This window comes from Scleropages formosus, chromosome 22 (assembly GCF_900964775.1).
Source record: "Scleropages formosus chromosome 22, fSclFor1.1, whole genome shotgun sequence".
In the NCBI taxonomy this organism is placed as follows: Eukaryota; Metazoa; Chordata; class Actinopteri; order Osteoglossiformes; family Osteoglossidae; genus Scleropages; species Scleropages formosus.
This window is the reverse complement of record NC_041827.1, coordinates 20210300-20231288: the sequence shown is the minus strand read 5'-3', so window position 1 is coordinate 20231288 and position 20989 is coordinate 20210300.

The window sequence follows — 20989 nt, the reverse complement described above, 5'->3', positions numbered from 1 at the left end:
ATGCTTTCCTCCAAAGCGACTTCCAATGAACTCTATGTAGTATTATCAGCCCACACACCTATGGTGTGTGTGACCCAGTGTAAGTAGTGTATCTAGCAGTATAAGTTACACTGCTAGATGCACAACTTACACTGGGCCACTCATCCATAGATCAGTGGAACACACACACTCTTGCTCTCTGTCACTCACACACTATGGGGGAACCTCAACAGCATGTCTTTGGACTGCGGGAGGAAACCAGAGCACCCAGAGGAAACCCACAGAGACACAGGGAGAGCATGCAAATTTCACACACACTGAGCAGGGATCGAACCCATGTCCTCCCACACCACCCAGGCACTGTGAGATAGCTGTGCTATGTGCTGTGTCACCATGCTGCCCGTAGCATCTCATTAACCCACATAAATTTGGATTTAGAAAGTTTACCAAAAAAGCAATCACTTACTTACTTATTTTGCAATTGAAGGGACTGGATTTGAATTTTCTTTGTTCAGGTCAAGTTACTTGCCCTGAACAAAGAAAATTACCCTACTGTATAAATGGGTAAATCACTGTAACTTAGTATACAAACCTAACCTTAGCAGTCGCCTTGGATTTACAAAGACAGTTGAGTTTCAGCTGAATATGAGTTGGAAAGGAAGGAAACAAGGAGGAAGATGAAGAAAAGGGGAAGGTGAAGAGCACTAGCTGAGACTGTATTGCAGGGGTGGTGGTGTGAGGCAAAGAACACAAGTAGAAGTAAAAGCCAAACATCTTGGGCTCGTTTGCCAGTGATCTCCGTGGAGATGGGACCAAAAGATGTCTCCATTTTCATCTTCTAAGTTCGGGGGGTACAGCTGAATTTCTGGGGACGGGAGAGCCGGGCTGAAGAGTTTCGACAAGAACGTTCTTGAGAATCCTGCTTTTTCGGTAAACTTTTTAGACGCAAATTTATGTGGGTTAATGAGATGCTAAAGCAGCATGAAGAATGCAATGAGGAATGCAAGAACAAGTTGTTACTGATAATGAGTGAATGGAAATATAACATTAAAAGAGAAGCTAGAAATACTTTTTGTTTCAAATATAAAATATGTTGGTGTTGTCACTGTCAGGCACAAAAATAGTTTCGATTTTGTTATTTTAGATTACTTTTTTTTTTCCCCTCCGGGAACCAACTTTTTTCCATAAGAAATAATAGTAACTTCTCTTCTCACAACCGGAAGGTGGCCAACAGATAGTTCTGTTGAATAAATCTGGTGGTGTAGTGGTTAGAGCTGCTGCTTTCAGACCCAAAGGTTACAGGTTTGACACCTCCAGCATCTTGCGCCAGGTACTTGCCCTGAATTGCTCCAGTAAAATTATCCAGCTGTCTTAGGAAATAAGTGTAATCTTAACACTATAAGTTGCTTTGGAGGAAAGTGTCAGATAAATGTAAATGAGACCTTTTCTGTAAGGGACAAGTGCACTGTGCTTCATAGGTTGTTCTTGTTTATGTGTCGTTGAGCCGACTCCTGGTGACCAAGGAGGACTTCCAGTACATTCTGTTCTCTACTTACATTTACATTTATTCATTTAGCAGATGCTTTTGTCCAAAGCAACGTACATCTCGGCAAAAATACAATTTATGCATTACACTGAGAGAAGGAGACAAAGATGCAGACATGAAAGTCTCAAGCAAACCTAGTTTGTTCCCTACCACTTGCCGCACCGAGGTTCATCGTTCGAGTAGGTGCATAAGACACAGGATAGACAAATCCGAATACTCTCCCATCAATTTTTTTTCTTAAAAATTATAAGATACACAAATGAGCAGTACAATACCAGAGTAATGGCTGAATAAAGGTTGTATCTGGGGATGCCTCTGGAGTTACGGTGCATGAACGGTTACGCCATAGATGATCTGATGAGATCTTGGGCGAAATGGATCTGAAAAAGGTGGGTTTTCAGACCCTTCTTGAAAACAGACAGAGTTTCCGCAGTTCTGAGTGACAGGGGAAGGTCGTTCCACCACAACGGACCCAGAACCGAGAACCTCCGAGCTTTGCCTTTCGTGCTCGGGACCACCAAGCGAGCAGAAGTAGATGAGCGAAGGGGACTGGCTTGGGTGTAGCGGTTGTACTTGTGTCCTTAGGCTCAACAGTACTGTCACAATGACTGAGTCCATCCACCTTGTTGCTGGTTCTCCTCTTTTTCTTTACATCTATTTATTTATCAGACACTTTTCTCCAAAGCGACTTCCAATGAACTCTCTTTATTCACCGTGGTGACACACTGCTAGATACACTACTTACACCGGGTCACTCATCCATACGTGAGTGGAACACACACTCTGTCACTCACATACTATGGGTGAACCTCAACAGCATGTCTCTGGACTGTGGGAGGAAACCAGAGCACCTGGAGGAAAACCCACACAAAACACAGGGAGAACATGCAAACTCCACACAGACCGAGTGGGGAATCGAACCCACATCCTCTTGCACCACCCAGGCGCTGTGCCACTATGCCCTTCCTCTGACCTTCCCAAGCATTACTCTTAGTATTTGCTTGAGATATTGTGCATTATTATACACGTGAACGAAAATCCCAAACCACTCAATGGTTCGAGAGACTCATAGTTTTATGCTACAGGTTTCATCTTTTCTTCACCTTATGCTTCTCTTGGAAATAACCTGGGCTATTGGTAAAAACATGGTATTTCATGTCCGCTTCAGTTTTAGTTTGCTACAACAGCCCTTTCACACGCTCTGGGGGTAGAGGCTTCCTGAAGAGGACACGAGAAACCAGGGGAAAGCGAGGAGCTCTCAGCGAACATGACTCAGTGAAGAACGTGAGGCAACAGATGCTCAATTAACACATTTACATAATTTTAGCAGTCCAGTGAGCTTGGAATGAAGCCCCCGGGGCACAGCTGCTACCGAAAAACCCAACACGGTGTAATGCACATACACAGCCGAAATTTAGTGACTTTTTTACCGCTTCGTACTGAACGACGTCAGTAATTAAAACTGTTGAGCCTCACGAGCTTTCATGCTGATTTTGCTGTGAAAAGCAGCGCTACTTCAAAACCTGTCAAGGATGCAGGATTGTGAATTGATGCTATTAATTTTTATGAGTAAATGGCATGCAGTATTTCTGAAAGCAGTCATCTCCCAAGATACACCCATTCGAGTTATGAGAATTTGGCTTTGGAAGGAGCTTCATTTAACACCCCTGTTTCAGTTTGAGACCTTTTATAGTTTGTATTTACATTCATTCATTTACCTGATGCTTTTTTCTGAAGCGACTTACGGCGTTAAGGTATTTGCAATTATTTCCCCATTTATACAGCTGGATAATTTTTACTGGAGCAATTCAGGGTAAGTACCTAAAGGGTACTACAGCTGGAGGTGAGAACTTTCATGCCAGAAACCTGCAACCTTTGGGCCCAAAGGCAGCAGTTCTAACCACTACACTTCCATCTGTACACACACACACACACACACGATGATTCATTTCTCCGTTGACTTCTAATGACTTAGTGACTGAGCAGCTGATGGCATTTGAGTGTCTGAGATTATGCAAATCTGAAATAATAACGCTGTCAACATCTCTTTGTCTTCATACAGTAACAGTTGTTTTCATAGCGGCAGGTCATATAATCGTCAGTGGGTGGGTTATTTGGAAAGTATTATTCAAATGATCCTGAGAACGTCGTGTCTGCGTACAGCTTCTGTTGGGTTGGGTGTTAGCGCTCCAGCTGTAGCCACAAAGCAGCTTTCGGTGGAACCAGAGCGGGCGGGCGAGCGAGAGAGAGAGAGAACGGCTCTCTGCCAGGGATGCTGGCAGCATCAGGACCTCCTGTCAGGGGCACTTGTCTCTGTAACGGTACAATTAGCACCTCGTCACCACCCAGCGGCGCAGAGCCTCCCACCGAGGGGACGTCACTGTGAATACTGAGCAGGAACATAACGCAGCAAGTTAAGTTGCTCGGGACACATTTCCCCATCTCCCTGACAGTACTGTACTAGGGGTGCACAACAGCCCGAAAATGCAACCCATCACAACAACCATGTACTTCTGGAATGCTCACCGACTGACTGCGTGCTGCATCCATTCACTCCCCCCCAACCTCCTCACCAGTGCAAAATGTGAATTTACTGAAATGTGAATTTACATTGACACGTATTCATTTATCAGATGCTTTTCTCCAAAGCGACATACATCTCATAGAAAATACAATGTGTTCATTACATTAGCAGGAAGTGACACTTAGATGCAGATGCATGATTAAGTGCAGTTAATTTGTTTCTCTCCACCATTATGAACCAATGTTCATCACACGAGTAGTTGCATAAAACTATCAGAATATCGACGATTCCTGATCATCTTCCTAGTAATTTTGAGATGCATATAAACATTTACGCTACATTACAGGAGTAGTTGTGTAAAGGTTTATCTGGGCATCATCTCAAAGTTATAGTGCAGGAACATTTACACCTTAAGAGATGATGGGCAAAGTGAGTCTGGATGAGATGAGTTCTCAGACCCTTTTTAAATGTGAACAGAGATTCAGCAGTTCTGAGTGAGAGGGGGAGGTCTTCCATCTTCCATCCACCAGTTTAGCATGAAACAAGTAACTTTACACTCAGACAATCCTCTGGTTTCCTGACCAGGTTTATCCAAAGTCTCCATGCCCAGACAGCATTGCGATGTGACACTGCCCCTGTGTCTGGAAGCCGTCCTGGGGGGGCTGGAGCTTGGGGGATGTGGGCTCTCACAGTAAGGCTACTGAGATTTACTACAGACTCGTGGGTAATACTGCAGAAAGCCCTGGGGTGTTCCGGCACGTGTGGACTCATGGGGAGGTCTGTTCTCCCCTGGGCTTTTCTCTAAGGAGAGGGATAAACATGGCCTGTCGGAGCAAATCCACAGCTTTTGCTCCGGGTTCGAACCTGAGCACATTCAGTACAGAGCAATACAGTAGAGCGTAGTCTCATACGGCACTCGGTGCCGAAGGCAGGCTGAGCTCTTTCATAAATCACGCTTGAAGCAGAACGATGAACCAAAAACAAATGACAAGGGACTGACAAACACATACAGCACAGCATAAACTGGTCAGATTTGAAAAGGATAAATATGTCAATAGCTGCACGAAGTACAGTTAACGTGGCTCTTTAAGACGACTCGGAAGCCTCTCAGCACGGACTTCCATTTAGGGCACCGAGGCTTTGTTTCAATTCCCGAACTGATGCGTTGGACTGTAGGCTTTTCCCAAAGAGTCCGCTTACACAACAACCCAAAGGACTTTCATTGGGACGTCGAGAAGAAAACACCTCCCTGACGTAACATCCCCTGGTTCTCGATGTGCCAGTTTATTTTCTTATACTTCTGCTTCTGTGCATGTTTATTTGTGTGGCCCATCTGCTGCCCCGTCGTGTCAACATTTTCCACAAACGTGTAACACTTATTAGTCATTTCATTAGTGTTACATAATATCACCATCTGGAAGAACTTTCTCTCATTTGCATCCCACTCTTCAGAAGCAGCGAATGAATATTCATTTAAAGGGAAGGAGAGGAAAAAAGCAAATTGTCAATCTCTGTCTGTTTCGTTTTTTTTTCCCCCCCTTTTCTTTTTGAAGAGAGTGAGGGCTGAGAACAAATGATGGATCGGATCCGTTGGCAGTGTCATCAATCTTCTGGCTGCCCTGTGGAGAGTAACCCTTCTGGAGGTTCGGATCACTCCATAATTGATAAGCGCAGCAGCCAAAGTGAACGAGAGCTTTTGGCAGGGTTGCGTCCCACGTGTCATCAGCATGCAAGAGACGTTCGGGATGTTCATGACAAGTGAACGGTTGTTCTCCGATTCACGTTTATTCATTTAGCCGAGGTTTTTCTCCAAAGCGATGTACATCTCATAGAAAACACAACGTGTTCATTACATTAGGAGAAAGACATACATGCAGATGTGTGATTTTTAAGTACAGTTTCTTTCTTCATATGAAAGAATGTTCATCACACGAGTACGTTTATGCGGGGATGATCTTAAAGTTAAAGAGCGTGAAGATTTACACATAACATGAACTGAAGAGATGATGGGCAAAGTGAGTCTGGAAGAGTTGCGTTTTAAGACCCTTTTTAAATGTAGACAGGGATTCAGCAATTCTGAGCGAGAGGGGGAAGGGGAGGTCGTTCCACCACAGCAGAGCCAGAACTTCTGTGCTTTACCTTTTGTACGTGGGACCACCACCACGCGGGCAGATGTGGAAGAGTGTAGCAGATAATCAAGTCCTGTAGATACCTGGGAGCAGTTGTACTGATGCTTTTGTAGGTCATAACCAGAGTCATAATGAGGGTCTTAAATCTGATCCAGGCAGCTATAGGAAGCCAGTGCGGAGAAACGAGTAGAGGAGATACACGGCGATGCTTCGGCAAGTCAAGCACAGCTCGGGCAGCAGCGTTCTGTACCAGCTGTAGAGGTTTGATGGCAGTAGCAGAAAGGCCACACAGGAGAGAGTTGCAGTATCCAAATGGGATGTCACCATGGCCTGAACCAGTAGTTGGGTAGAATTCATTGTTCTTTAAACACTGTGTTCTGCATTAGATTAATTGCATCGTAACTAGAGCATATTATAGCACTAATGTATAGATGAAACACACCGTGTGTAGAAGGGATGTAGCCAAGCTCAGTAAGTGTTCACTAGGGATGTTCCCAAATTCTTTTTCCAAAACCCAGAAGAAAAATGGCTCTTGTGCTCTTAGCGTAGAAAACGTTTCCCAAACACAGTGGGAATACAGTCCCTTTGAAGGTCTCCGTACATCTGCTTTGACTTCAATACAGGCCGAGCAGGATCTGAATACGTGCGCCGAGAAAACGAGGGGGGAACGCGCCGCGTCTCATTTACGCAAACATACCTGGCACGGAGCCCCGCCCCCACCTTGGCTACTCAGACCACATCGCTGTAGCGCTATACAGATCGCTCGTCAGATGCGCCAAACCGGTTCTGAAGCAGGAGAAAACCTGGCCAGCAGGAGCCATCTATGCTCTCCAGGACTGCTTTAAACACACTGACTGGCACACGTTTAGGGAGGCTGCAACTCATGGCAACTCCACCACCTTGGAGAAATACACGGCATCGGTGACCAGCTACATCAGCACGTACATCGATGAAGTCATCATCTCCAAGTCCATCATCACACGCCCCAACCAGAAACCGTGGATGACCGCGGAGGTGTGCGCTGCTGAAGTCCCAAGACTCCACCCTCAGAGCAGGTGACAAGGCGGCTCTAAGCAAAGCAACGGCCAGACTGTCCTGGGCCATCAGAGAGGAAAAGCATGCGCACGGCCGGAGAATCCAGAGCCACTTCCGAAACAGCGGCGACATGCGGTGCGTGTGGAAGGGCGTTCAGGCCATCAACTACAGGACAACAGCACCTGCCTGTGACAGTGATGCCACCCTTGCAGATATGCTGAACAACTTCTGTGCTCGGTTTGAGGGGCAGAATGACGTGGAGGAGAGGAAGACCACCCCTCCCCCCAAACAACCAGGTGCTGCGTCTTGCCATGGCCGACGTGAGGAAAAACTCTACGCAGCGTCAACCCACGGAAAGCTGCTGGACCACACAACATTCCTAGCAGGGTCCCCAGAGCGTGTGCAGACCAACTGGCAGATGTTCTCACCGAGATCTTCATCTCCTTGAGCAGCGCTGTTGTTCCAACGGGCTTCAAGGCCACCGCCAACATCCTCATGCGAAAGAAGTCTTCAGTGTCCTGCCTCAACGACTACCGTCCCGTCGCACTCACACCCATCGACACTAAGTGTTTCGGGAGGCTCGTCATGAGGCACATCAAGACACTGTTGCCCCCCTCACTGGACCCCCTGCAATTTGCATATCATCTCAAGCGCTCAACAGATGACGCCGCCACCACCCTTCATCTGGGCGTCGCACATCTGAACAAAAAGGACACGTACGTTCAAATGCTCTTCATAGACTTCACTTCAACATTCAGTACAATCATCCCTCAGCACCTGATCAGAAAGCTGACCCCACCGGGCCTGAACACCTCCCTCTACAGCTAGATCCTTGACTTCTTGACTGAGAGACCTCAGTCAGTCTGGATCGGGAGCAGCATCTCCAACACCACAACACCGAGGACTGCGGCCCCCCAGGGCTGTGTGCTCAGTTCACTGCTGTTCACTCTGCTGACTCACGACTGTGTAGCAATGCACAGCTCGAACCACATCATCAAGTTCTTCGACGGCACGACCGTGGTGGGTCTCTCAGCATGAACGACGAGTCAGCATACAGAGAGGAGGTGGAGCAGAGCCAACAACCTGTTCCTGAACGTGAACAAAACAAAAGATGACTGTTGGCTTCAGAAGAAGACGGAGCGACCACTCTCCGCTGAATATCGACGGCTCCTCCGTGGAGATAGTCAAGAGCACCAAATTCCTTGGTGTTCACCTGGCGGAGAACCGCACCTGGTCCCTCAACACCAGCTCCATAGCCAAGAAATCCCAGCAGCGTCTCTTTCTGCCAAGGTTGAGAAAAGCCCATCCCCAACCCTCCATCCTCACCACACTCTTCAGAAGAACTATCGAGAGCATCCTGTGGAGCTGGATAACTGCCTGGTTTGGAAATTGCACCGTTGCAGATCGCAAGACCCTGCAGCGAATAGTGAGGACAGCTGAGAAGATCATCAGGGTCTCTCTCCCACCATCACAGACATTTAGACCATATGCGGCATCCGCAAAGCCACCAGAGCTGGGGGATGACCCCACGCCTCCTCACACAAACTCCTCTCCTGCCGTCTGATAAAAAGGTACCAAAGCATTTGGGCATCATGGTCACACTGTGTAACAGTTCCTTCCTCCAAGCCATCAGACTCCTCAGCGCCCAGGGACTGGAACTGGCGCACTGGTCAGTGCTGAACTGTCCTTTACTGTACCTGTTGTCCTGTTTTAGTAATTGTTCAGATGTCTAGCGCTGTTTGCACAAGTCTTGCACACATGCGCTTTATGTAGTCTGTGTCGGAAACTCTGTTTTACGTAGCGCCACGGTCCTGGAGGAACGTTGTTTCATATCACTGTGTCATTGAGGTCTAGAAGCAGCAATTAATTTGCTTTTGAAGATGATGGATTCCACGGCACTTCGGCCGTTACCAAGATGTGCACAGAGGGACTCGTGTGGGAAGGAGCTGCCGTTCTCCGCTTGGCAGTTAAAGAGCATCACTGGAGGGCCAAGCAAACGGAGCAGCAGGGTGAACGGTTAGAGAATGCACCTCCTTCACAGAGGCTCCCAGCTCTTCACAAGCTTCTGCTCCATGGCTTCCTGCCATCTGTTCACACTCAGTGGGGAAAGTGAGCCAAAGATGGTATTACATTCAAGATACACAGGACAAGATGTTATACCCTGTGCATATTTATCAACGACTGTACACAAAAAGAGCCAGTTCAACCAACAAAGCCAGAGAACATCCAGTGTAGCCAACAGACATCTTAAAGCTTAGCCAAGAAGCTTAGCTACCTTCTCCAACAAACCCACCAAGTCAACAAATCCAATAAACATACCAAACCCGCCAAACCATCAAACCCACCAACCAACCAAACCAACCAACACGAGTACTACATTGAGGTTGTCAAGTGGGCACCTCCCTTCATCAGCGTTTTGTTCAGTTAGACCCATGACACCTCCAGGAGGCTCAACAGTGCAGTCCGGCATCCCAGACCCACCCCCTTCCATACACATGTTAGTCTTCACCCTCGACAAATACTGCACCTCCACTAACTCCACAACCAGTTGAACCACAGCTCCATACATACCTTCTAGACACTGCACCTTCATATCCACCATGAGAAACCACAAATGCACCACTCCACCAAAACTGCCCTAATTAAAGGCCACACCTCCTTAATTACTGCCAGCTGCTTCCCATTACTACCCACCTGCCACTAATTTTCCACCATCACTCACCTCCACCCAACCTGCAACCCCAACTATCCTTCTCTCTTTCCAGCCATAACCACTGACTTGCCTTCCCTGCTGCCCCAGACAGCTCCTTCACCGCCACCTTCAATATCAAATTCTCCCAACAGTGATGGAACTGATTTAGCCACAAATCCTCTAACGCCTACCTACCTCCACCGGTCTCACCCGAGTTCGCCATCCACGGTCTCTTGCCTCTGCCACCAAATCTGCATACTTTGACAGCTTTTGCTCATAAGGCTCCCTAATACCATCCTCAAACAGCGCTGTTAACTCTACAAAGGACACGATCTGCTCACCCTCCGAGTATAACAGCACGTCCGGATGCAGTGAAGTAACCGCTATGAGCTGCGGAACCGGAGATGCTCGCCCGCATCAGCCGGAAGCTTCCGGTCCCGTGCGTCACCCCACCTACCAGGACACGTCTGCCCTCGCATAGTGCTGCTCTCTCCTGGCCGCGCAAAACCGCTTGTTTTAGCCGTCCTGCAAACAGGCAAGGAATTCACCACCTGCCAAACATCTAAGCGCTCGATTATGGCGCCAAGTACAGCGCCCCTGCCCCAAACTAACCTTTACACCCTGACAAAATGTGCCTTAGGGTCGCCGCACCGCTACGCAACTTACATGAACCGTCACCACCTGCCCACCGCTTCACGTTCTGTGGCGTTGGCATCACGTCGAAAGTCGCTCCAGCAATGAACTTAAGGCGACTCGCCTCCATCGCCCACACATCTTGCCAGCGTTCACATTAACTATTCATGCCAGTCCACTATAAATATCATCTTGAATGGAACAAGCAGGGAGCCCTTACACAACACCACAATGCAGAGGTAAAATCGATGTATCCCTGCAGGCTTATTTTCCTGGTGTCCCAAGATTGGAATCCTGTTTTCAGCAGGGCTGTGGCACACAGGGGTCTCGCAGTTTCCATGACGTTCAAAATCTGAATGATAATCCCACCCGGATGACATATCAAATTATCGATGGTTTGCCGCCCACAAAAACACACCTCTTCCCGGAGGTTGAAAAAAGTGTGTAAATGCACTCACTGAGCTGAGCTGTTTGTCATTCTGTGAAATTAAATGTTAGATGTAGTTTTTACACCCTTGCTTTCATTTCCTCTTTGCTGTGCACCAACACAGAACTCACTACACTCATTCAGAACTACACAGTCCGAGTGGGGAGTTTGCATGTTCTCCCCGTGTCTGTCTGGCTTTCCTCCAGGTGCTCTGGTTTCCTCCCACACTCCAAAGACATGCTGTTCAGGCTCCCCATAGTGTGTGAGTGCTAGAGAGTGTGTTCCACTGATGTATGGATGAGCGACCCAGTGTAAGTGGTGTATCTAGCAGTGTAAGTCACCGCGGTGAATAAGGTGTGTGGGCTAGTAACACTACATAGAGTTCATTGGAAGTTGTTTTGGACAAAAGCGTCTGTTAAATAAATACATGTAGATGTGGGAGGCAACAGTCCAGACGAAAATAGTTGCTGTTTATGTGGAAGAGTGTAAAGGACTAAGTGAAGAGATGGATTCGTCATCGGTGAGGAATTATAGCACACGTTTGTTTAACAGCGGCGAAGCCATTACTTCCGAAAAGGTTGCTGTGGCACAAGTGGTAGTGTGGTGGTTAGTGCTACTGCCTTGGATCCAGTGGTTGTAGGTTTGATTCCTACCTCTGGCTGTAGTACACTTGAGGAAGGATCTTACCCTGAATTACTCCAGTAAAATTACCCAGCTGTATAAATGGGTAAATAACTGTAACATTAATACTCTAATTGGCTTTGGAGAAAAGCATCAAATAAATACATTAATGTTAATGTGATGAATTACTGAAGGGTGGTGTAGTGATTGGAGGCCATGCATTTGGACTGAGGCTGGATTCCCACCTCCTGCTGTAGTTCCCTTGACTGAGGTAACTACCCTGAACTGATACAGCAGAATTTACACAGCTCTATAAATGGGTAAATCAGTGTAAGCTGCTTAATGACATGAGTGCCTTTGGAGAAAATTATGAGATGAATGTAAAGTTAGCTCTTAGGAAGATAAGGCTGGAAGTGCAGTAAGAGAGGATGGAAAAGGTTGTGGAGCAGCTTAGTGTAAGTGAATCTTGCGGAGAAGACAGGAGCGCAGCCTGCTGTTGGTGACATGATGTTTTACGGGACGGGGGGGGGGGGGGGGGGGGATGAGAGGGAGAAGGGTGGCACACTTCCACCCTACTGTGATCGTGGAAATGATTTGGGTGAGTGCCCCCTCTTTTGGCCTCGGCCAAAACAGCAGCGCTGCACACCCTGTGCGTTCAAAGTAGTTACCAGACACGGTTATGTGAAAATGTTACATTATTAAGTGTATTACAGGTGGCACGGTGGCACAGCGCCTGGATTGTGCGAGCGGATGTGGGTTCGATCCCCTCCTCTCTGTGGGGGTAGTTTGCATCTTCTCCCCGTGTTTGTGTGGGTTTCCTCTGGGTGCTCTGGTTTCCTGCCACAGTCCAAAGACATGCTGTTCAGGTTCACCCATAGTGGGTGCTCAGGTTTCCTTCCACAGTCTAAAGATGTGTGGTTCAGGTTAATTGGTCACTTTACTGCATATGTTACTCCTCTCTGCTGTATAGATGTGAGTGACTGTCATTTACTGTAGTGTATCGAACACTGTAAGTTACCTTGGACACAGGGGTCACATAAACACTATTAACTGTATGGCACTTTAGAAAAAAGTACGTGTGAAATGAATACACGTGAAGAGATGAGTTTTCACCCCCAGGCCTCAGAGCCAAGTACTCAAGCCCATCTTGGTAACTCCAACTGGTGCCGATGCTTCCGGAGCCCAGAATGTCAGCTAAGGGTCCGGTCGTGACCCCACAAACACTGCCTCTGAAGGGCAGCGAAAATACACCCCACCGGGGGAGTTATAAAGAGAACGGTGGCATTTAGCGCACGTCAATCAGCCGACCTGATTATGCAACGATTCCTGTGCGCCGGGGGCCGCGGGGCCTGTCGCGTTCGATTACGCCGTGGGAGATAAGAGGCCAAATGAGCAGAATTGAGCTGTAAGCGGTACGAGCGGCACATTATCACCGGGTGTCAGCTTCAATCACGTCACGGCCGCCCCGCGTCCCCTGCTGCGGATCGGCAGGAATCGACAGCCCCGTGCGCCCCGTCCCGGCAACCGTCGAACCCGCCGTCACCGCTGCAGTTTTCGGCTCCTGTGTCCGCAGTCCAGGACAGCGTCCCGAGCAGCGGGTCTGTCTGAGCTCCTTCACCAGCTCATTCTGTATCCCAGCAATTTACCGGAACATCAGTTACAAGTGACACCAATGGTCAGATCGATAACAGCACAATATAATATAACAATAAAATGATAAAAAGGAAAAAAAAAAAACAAAATGGCAAAAAAAGGGTAGCAAGTTCTCCCCGTGCCTGTGTGGCTTTCCTCCGGGTGCTCTGGTTTCCTCCCGCAGTCCAAAGACATGCTGTTCAGGTTCACCCATAGTGTGTGTGACACAGAGAGACTGTGTTTCACTGATGTATTAAGTGACCCATTGTAAGTAGCGTATCTAGCAGTGTAAGTCACCGCGGTGAATAAGGTGTGTGGGCTGATTTACACCACATAGAGTTCACTGGAAGTTGTTTTGGAGAAAAGTGTCTGCTAAATAAATGAATGTAAATGTAAAATATTACTATAAACTGAACCACTAAACATCAACAATATTTATTTTGCATTTTATGTTTATCTGTTCATTTTCTCCAAAGTGAATGACTGCGGAGAACTGGTCCAACCCAAAGTTCTGGAGCTCCATACAAACCATCTGCTGCTCCATCCAGTGAGAGGACAGCAGCGAATAAATGGATGGGGGATCATTTTAATTGTATTATTTACAGAAGGACTGCTTTCACTCAGTGCATTAATTATTAATTAATTAATTAATTATGACACATGAATTATGATGTAGTCAAGACGAGCTGCTTTTGCACTGAATTATCTTTTTTTTTTTTTTTTTTAAGTCAAACATTCCAATGGTCGGTGTAATGAGGAAGGCCTGTACTCCCTTTGTTCTAGAACAATCTTAAGGTTCAGGTCTGTTCAGGTATGGTGTTTGTGTGGCTGATTTTGACTGACGATTCCAATTGATCTCAATTGTATCAGTGAGAAAAAAAATACTTCCACAAGATGGCACTCACAGTATAAATATAAAATTATACAGTACAAATGCGGTACTCCATGTATCACTGCTGTTAAATAAGAAAAAAAATTTGCATAACAGCAAAGCCCTGCAGAGTCGCATTTTTACTGAATGTTAGCGGGGTGAAAAATCTGCAAAGCTCAAGAGCTGGGAGGGAGGATTGCTCTTTAATTACATTTTACTCACCCAACATTTACCTTTCATCTGCAAAACTGAATTTAGACTGAAGTTACAGGGAAACTTTCAAATTCAGATGTGGCCCCTGGAGAAATGCCCCCCCACATTTACCTGATGCTTTTTTCCAAAGCAACTTACAATGTTAAGGTTACACTTATTACATGCTTACAATCATTTACCCATTTATACAGCAGGATAATTTAGGGTAAGTACCTTGCTCAAGGGTTCTACAGCCAGAGGTGGGGATCAAACATGCAACCTTGAGGTCTAAAGGCAGTAGTTCTAACCACTGCACTACCGGCAGACCCCCCCCTCACATCACACATTCAAAAGCCTTCTGTTGGTAAGTGACTTATTTACCCCTAAGTGAAGTTACACAGCTGGGCAACTTCTAAGGCAGGTGCTTCACTGGAGGATGTTACCGCAGGAGGGGGATTCGAACCCCACCCCTGCTGGTGGAACAGTGGCAGTTCAATCCGCTGCACCACAGCCGGAGCACGCAGAATGGGCCGGTGACGGAGCTGAGAGTCCGGGGTCGACCGATCCTCTGCATGTGGGGGTGGGGGGCACTGGGACCCATTAGCGTGCAAAACACAGCGAGGGCACCGCAAGGAACTCTGGGAGCACGAAGTACCCTTAACGAGTCCGCTGCACCTCGCAGGTGGTATACAGGTGAGACCTGTCGCAGTGTATGGGTTCACCTGTGTGGTGGGGGGGCTGCCTAGCCATCACGTGTCGCTCTTTGCTCATTCATGGGAAGCCGAACAGTTCATTTCCCACCAGCTGAGCAGCGGGGCAGTTTGGTCTGAGAGCAGGCAGACAGACAGTTACACACACACACACACATTCCCCTGCACCACATTTTAATAAGGCTGCAGAGAGAAGTGACCCCCCCCCCCCCCCCCCCCAAATGTCAGTTACACTATGTTGCCTGACATGCCACACACACCCTGCACCAAAACACCGCGGTCAGTGAACGCATTTATCTTTTTACAATATTTGCATATATTCATTTACCTTACATTTTCTCTAGAGCAACTTAAAATGATTTACCCCTTTATACAGTTGGGTCATTTTATTGGCTCAATCAAAGCATCTGATCAAGGGAACTGCAGCAGGAGGGGGGACTTGACCCCGTGCCCCTCGAGTCCAGAAGCGGGGGTTCTAACCACAGCGCCACCTGGTGGTGAAAGAATAGAACAGGGCGCAGTCTGACCCACTTGATGTGTCAGGCACATTTTTAAGTGATGTCACTGTGACATAAAATATGTAGCAGGGTGACGGGTATCTTTAGCATTTTCGGATCAATGTGTGTGAATATTGGCTCCGTAAATCACCGTAAATCACTGTAAATACTCTTGCGTCAGAGCAAAGAGAGGCTGTTGAAGTAGAGCAGGTTCCAACAGACAGCCACTCATTTCCAGATCCATCAGCGCAGGTAAGGTTAGCCCCCCTTTCCAGGGTTACTGCTGGGTTCTTCGCCGCTGCGAGACACACATTTACCTACCTACCTATAAATACGTTCAAAAACACCCCCCCCACCTTGCAGTGATGCTGCTCTGGAAACACGAGCGAATTTTCCGTAATGTAAAAATAGTGCTACCTTGGGGAACAAAAGAAATACGTTATTTGGGGGGGGGGGGGGGGAACGAAATCCTCAGGGTGGCTCTTTCTCTGAGGTCGACCGTAATGTAGCTGTGTAAAATCCTGGATTCAAAGTCTGACCGACTCCCCCCGCAACAAGGGGGAGAAAACGGCAGAGCAAACTGAACCCCGGCATCCAGCTGATGGAGATCAGAGGAGAAAATGGGAGATTTTTGCGAAGCGGTGTCTCCGCACACACTACATGCACAGTGTGTGTGTTTGTTTATACGCTGTTTATATGTATGTGAAGTGTGGCTGAAACCGAGATGGTGTTTACCCAGCGCACCCGCCTTGGCCCTGAGACGTCCTACTCACTGCCTTCCATGTAATTATTCTTGGGGAAAACTCACTCTCTCTCACACACACACACACACACACACGCAATCAGTTGAAGCCTTGCCCAGCCCATGCCACAGCACTCCAGCAATAGGCAAATATTACTCCGTTCACATTATTGCACGTCAAGCCTGGAGAAACCATGGATGAAAAATGGAGCTGTCACCATCATCACTGTTATTAATGGTGCAATAAAGTGTTTTGTTTTTTTCTTTTTTTTCTGCTCTGCAAACCTATGAAGAAGTGAAAGAACATGAAGATATTCCTCACAGAGGTTTGGAGACGAAACATTTTAATATCTCCATGGAAACTGGAGAATCAGTGTTCATTGATTAGAGAGAACGAAATTTGGCGAAAAACACACCGATGAGAATAAAAATCCGCTTTTAATGGTTGAGCTCTTTAGAGCCGACGCCGCTGCTTCCCGTGCGTTTGTTGGAGCACCAGGGGTATCGGGAGCTTGGCTCGCTCATCCGTCCCGACGTGACGCTGGCAAACAAACGAAAACCTCCATAAAGGAGTGAATCACACCGCTGGCTTCCGTCCAGCGTGTTGTCAGCGTTCATAGAAGACAATTTATACAGAAGAGGAAAACACTGATTTTATTGTTATGGAGAATTTCCCGACGAGTCGGGCAGAGGAAAACAGAGCCGTTCGCCCCGTGTGCAAAAAACATAATGAAAAACAGGCGCCGGTGTGGTAAAAAGCAGAGTGCGGGACTCGCAGGGGAGGGCAGGCGGGACGGCCCTCATCCGCTGGGGTCGTGCTTCCAAATGCGGCCCATGAAAGGTCCAGCAAGTTCTCGACGTAAACCGTCGGTCGATCCACAGTTTCGCCTTAAAATTCGAAGGACGAGTCCGGTTGAGCTCGGAGATCTCTTTGACCACCAAGGGCCACGAGGAGCGTCATGCCGGCGCGTCCTCGCCAGGACAGTCACGACGGTGACCCCAGATACATTCTTTACCCCCAACAACGAGGAAGCACTTTGTGCTCGTTGCAAAAAAACTGATGCTCGGGGTTTTGCAGCAATGTTTATACACTGTAGGAAGTTCTCTTCATCTCCAGGCCTATGGAGGGATGGAGTTCAAAGGGTTTCGTGTTCCCCTCCTCTCCCCCTCCCCCGTTCCCGGAGCGCTCATTACCGAGGCTTGGCCGGGGGCTGTGGGGTTGGTGGGGGGGGGGGGGGGTTTGTTTGGACGAGTCCCAAATGGAAACACATAGTTGGATCTGATCCAGGCTGTCAGCTCCACGCATGATTTGCGGCACAAAGAGAGGCCTCTCCATGGAACGGGCTGCGGCGGAGGAGCTGTCGTCGCAAAGGGGCAGAATCACCAGCGGGGAGAAATGCGAACGGCGCAGAAATGAGCAGGAATTCGGTCCTGTGAGGAGAAACACGAGCGTTTGGTGCGTCGCCAACATGTGTACGGTCTGCGGAGAGCTGCGGGAGCTTCGCGGTCAAATATAGCAGCTATCATTTCATCTGCTTGAGCACAGACAGACAGATGGACGGAGAATAATGGAAAAAGATGAAAGACATGCAAGGAGAAACATAACTTAAAACAGAGTTAAATACAAGGGTGGGGAAAAAGGCCAGAAGAGGACAGAAGGAATAAGACAAAACTCCTTACGCTAAGGCTGGAGGAAAAATCCGGCGAGGGTTGAAGGCCAACTGGCCGCCCGCCCCTGGGACTCACGCTGGAAACATGCATGTAGTAAAACGTGCAGATTTTGAAGTTGTCAGGTGGCCTTCTGGATGCTGCCAGTCTGCCAAGGAAATGATCATCAGCGGGCGAAGTTGTACAAAAGGCGAGGGCTGGCGGGTCTCAGCCCAGCAACGTCTGCCCTACTCGGCTTCATTGGGATGAAATTAAACTGTTATTTGTTTTATTATGATCGTGTTTGTCCAATTGTGGAGCTCTCTGCGTCACTCTTCTGAGAAGAGCAGTGCATAAAAATGGATTGGATTGAATTAGAGGACAGAGGGAACACTATTTGTCCAAATACTGAACCCTGAGGAACTCCGTATGTAACTGGAGACATTGACGACAGGGTGGAATTATCACTGGGGCGTCCAGCCTTTTTTAGCCAAGGGTTAGGATCTTCATGATGCATCAGTCATTGTTATGAACTGGTCTGAGGGTTACGTACGTAAAAGCCGTACTGGGGGATCCACTGGACTTTAACTGCCTAAATTAGTTTTATTTTATTTAGGTCCATTGTGTGTTCAAGTGCAGGTGTGTAACTATAACTGCATTATCGTGTCACTCAATAGATTTCATAGTATTTGTGGTAGATTGTCAGGCCCACGATCTCGCCCTAATTGACCGCACCGCCCCCCGAATCAGAGCGGCACGGGATAAAGAAGCCGTTCCTGCTTCCCTGGGTGCGGAATCTCATCTGGGAAACCCACATATCCTGCGCTCTGCAAGAATCACAGTCTGCTTACCCACCATCCTCGACCTTCGTTTTCCTCGGTCCCTCGTCCCCTGTTCTCGACCTTCATGGCTCCTGACTCCAGCATCCAGCAAGGACCAACAAGGGCCTAACCGGTATCGAACCGGTTCCGGTTTGAAACCGGCAACCGACCAATCAGAAATCAGAAGAACCGCTCAGGCTCAAGGTCACATGAAACCGACCAATCACGTCCAAGCTTCAGGCAATCCCACCAATCAAACTACACATATAGGAAGAAGCATCCAACACAAATCACACAACTTGCGCACTGAAGATGTCGCCTCGACTAGCGACGAAACGTTTGCAACCGAAATGCCAAGCTCGGCGAACAACCGAACACCTCAACCATCAACCCGAGCCACGAAGACCACCAACATTCTCTATGATCTTCGACTCTAGCATCACTTCCTCGACCTCGACTCCGGATTTGCCCCGAAAACGACGCCTGCACATCGAGCGACCCATGCCTGCCCCCAGCCGTGACTCTTGCCTGCTCCTCTGTGTCAGTGACACATTGTGAAAGCCCTGCGACTGGGTCCACGCAGACTCCTTAGTCTCCCGTCCTTGTCATTGATGCAGGTACAGTACGTACAGAGAGTTTCTCAAATTTTCTTGCAAGATGCAGCACAAGAAGCGGCAGGCCGCACTTTGGATACCACCAAATTATCATAAAGCTTCACATACCGGAAACTAGGTGAAACCCAAACCGCTTCAGCACGGATCGAGACGGGCTACCGGGAGTTTCCAGAACAGCAGGACCTAGACAGGTTTGACACAAACCTACAGCTGTTGCCGTACTTGCGGTGACCTGTTAGGGCTCATGAACAAGGTTCCGACCAACAGTCCAACCAACCAACGTCAACAACCGCTTGTCCCGAGCGGGATCGCGGTGAACCGGAGTCTAACCCGGCAACGCAGGGCGCAGGGCCGAGGGGGGGAGGGGGACGCACCCAGGACGGGATGCCAGTCCGTCGCAGGGCACCCCAAGCGGGGCTCGAACCCCAGGCTCACCACGCACTGGGCACCAACCAAACCCACCGTGTTACCATGCCCCCCCCAGCCTCACAGTCATGACCTGATAATATAGTCATGTTAGGTTTGCTAAGAGCAGTTATAGTAACTGCTGGTAACAAATCTTTCAGCATTTTTAAAAAAGTGCATCAGTATTAGTGACGTGTCCTTGCCGATGCCACCGTTGTCCCAACAAATCGCTAGGAGACAGACCGGTGGAGAGCTGCCGAGGCGCCCGTTCGGGCAGAACCGGGCGCTGTGATTACAGGCCACATTAAAGGGATGATACAAATGACTTCTTGCAAGTTATTAAGGGCCAGCTACTAAACTTTATACAGTTCAAGTACTTAACAAATGAAGTTCACTGAATAGGTCAAGTGTAATTAAGCAGGGCAGCAGGCTGGATGAGCACAGTCCATTTCTTCCTCAGTAATTGGCCAAAATGATAGAGTAACGTTCGGCGTTAAAGAAAAAAAGGGAGGAATGATAAATCATTAGTCACGGCAAAATAAGACGATTAGGAATATTTAACTTGTTGATAAAAACTGGTGCCAGATCCAATTCATTGTGAAACCAATATTACAAAAACAGTGGTGTGGCATGGAGTTAGCATTTACATTTTATATTTACATTCATTCATTTAGCAGATTCTTTTCTCCAAAGCGACGTACATCTCGTAGAAAATACAATGTGTTCATTACATTAGGAGAAAGAGATTCTTAAGTGCAGTTATTTTGTTTCTCTCCACCATTATGAACCAAAGTTCATCACACGAGTAGCTGCTTAAAACTTTATCCGAATATCGACGATTCCTGTTCACCTTCCTAATAATTTTATTTTTTGAGGTATATGTAAACATTTACGTTACACTCCAGGAGTAGCTGCGTAAAGGTTTATCCGGCATCATATTGAAGTTATGGTGCACGAACATTTACACCTTACATGAACTTAAGAGATGATGGGCGAAGTGAGTCTGGAAGAGGTGAGTTTTCAGAGCCTTTTTAAATGCGGACAGGGATTCAGCAGTTCTGAGTGAGAGGGGGAGGTCGTTCCACCGTAGCGGAGCCAGAACCGAGAACCTTCACGCTTTACCACTTCAACCTCAATTAAGATTTAAAAACGCAGCACAAGTACAGATATATATGGGTAACATTTCTCTAAGTTACGGAATAGCGGAACAGCTAGTTGTCCGGACACATGTAAAATTCATCAGCCGTGACAGAAGCGGTTATTTTGAACGCT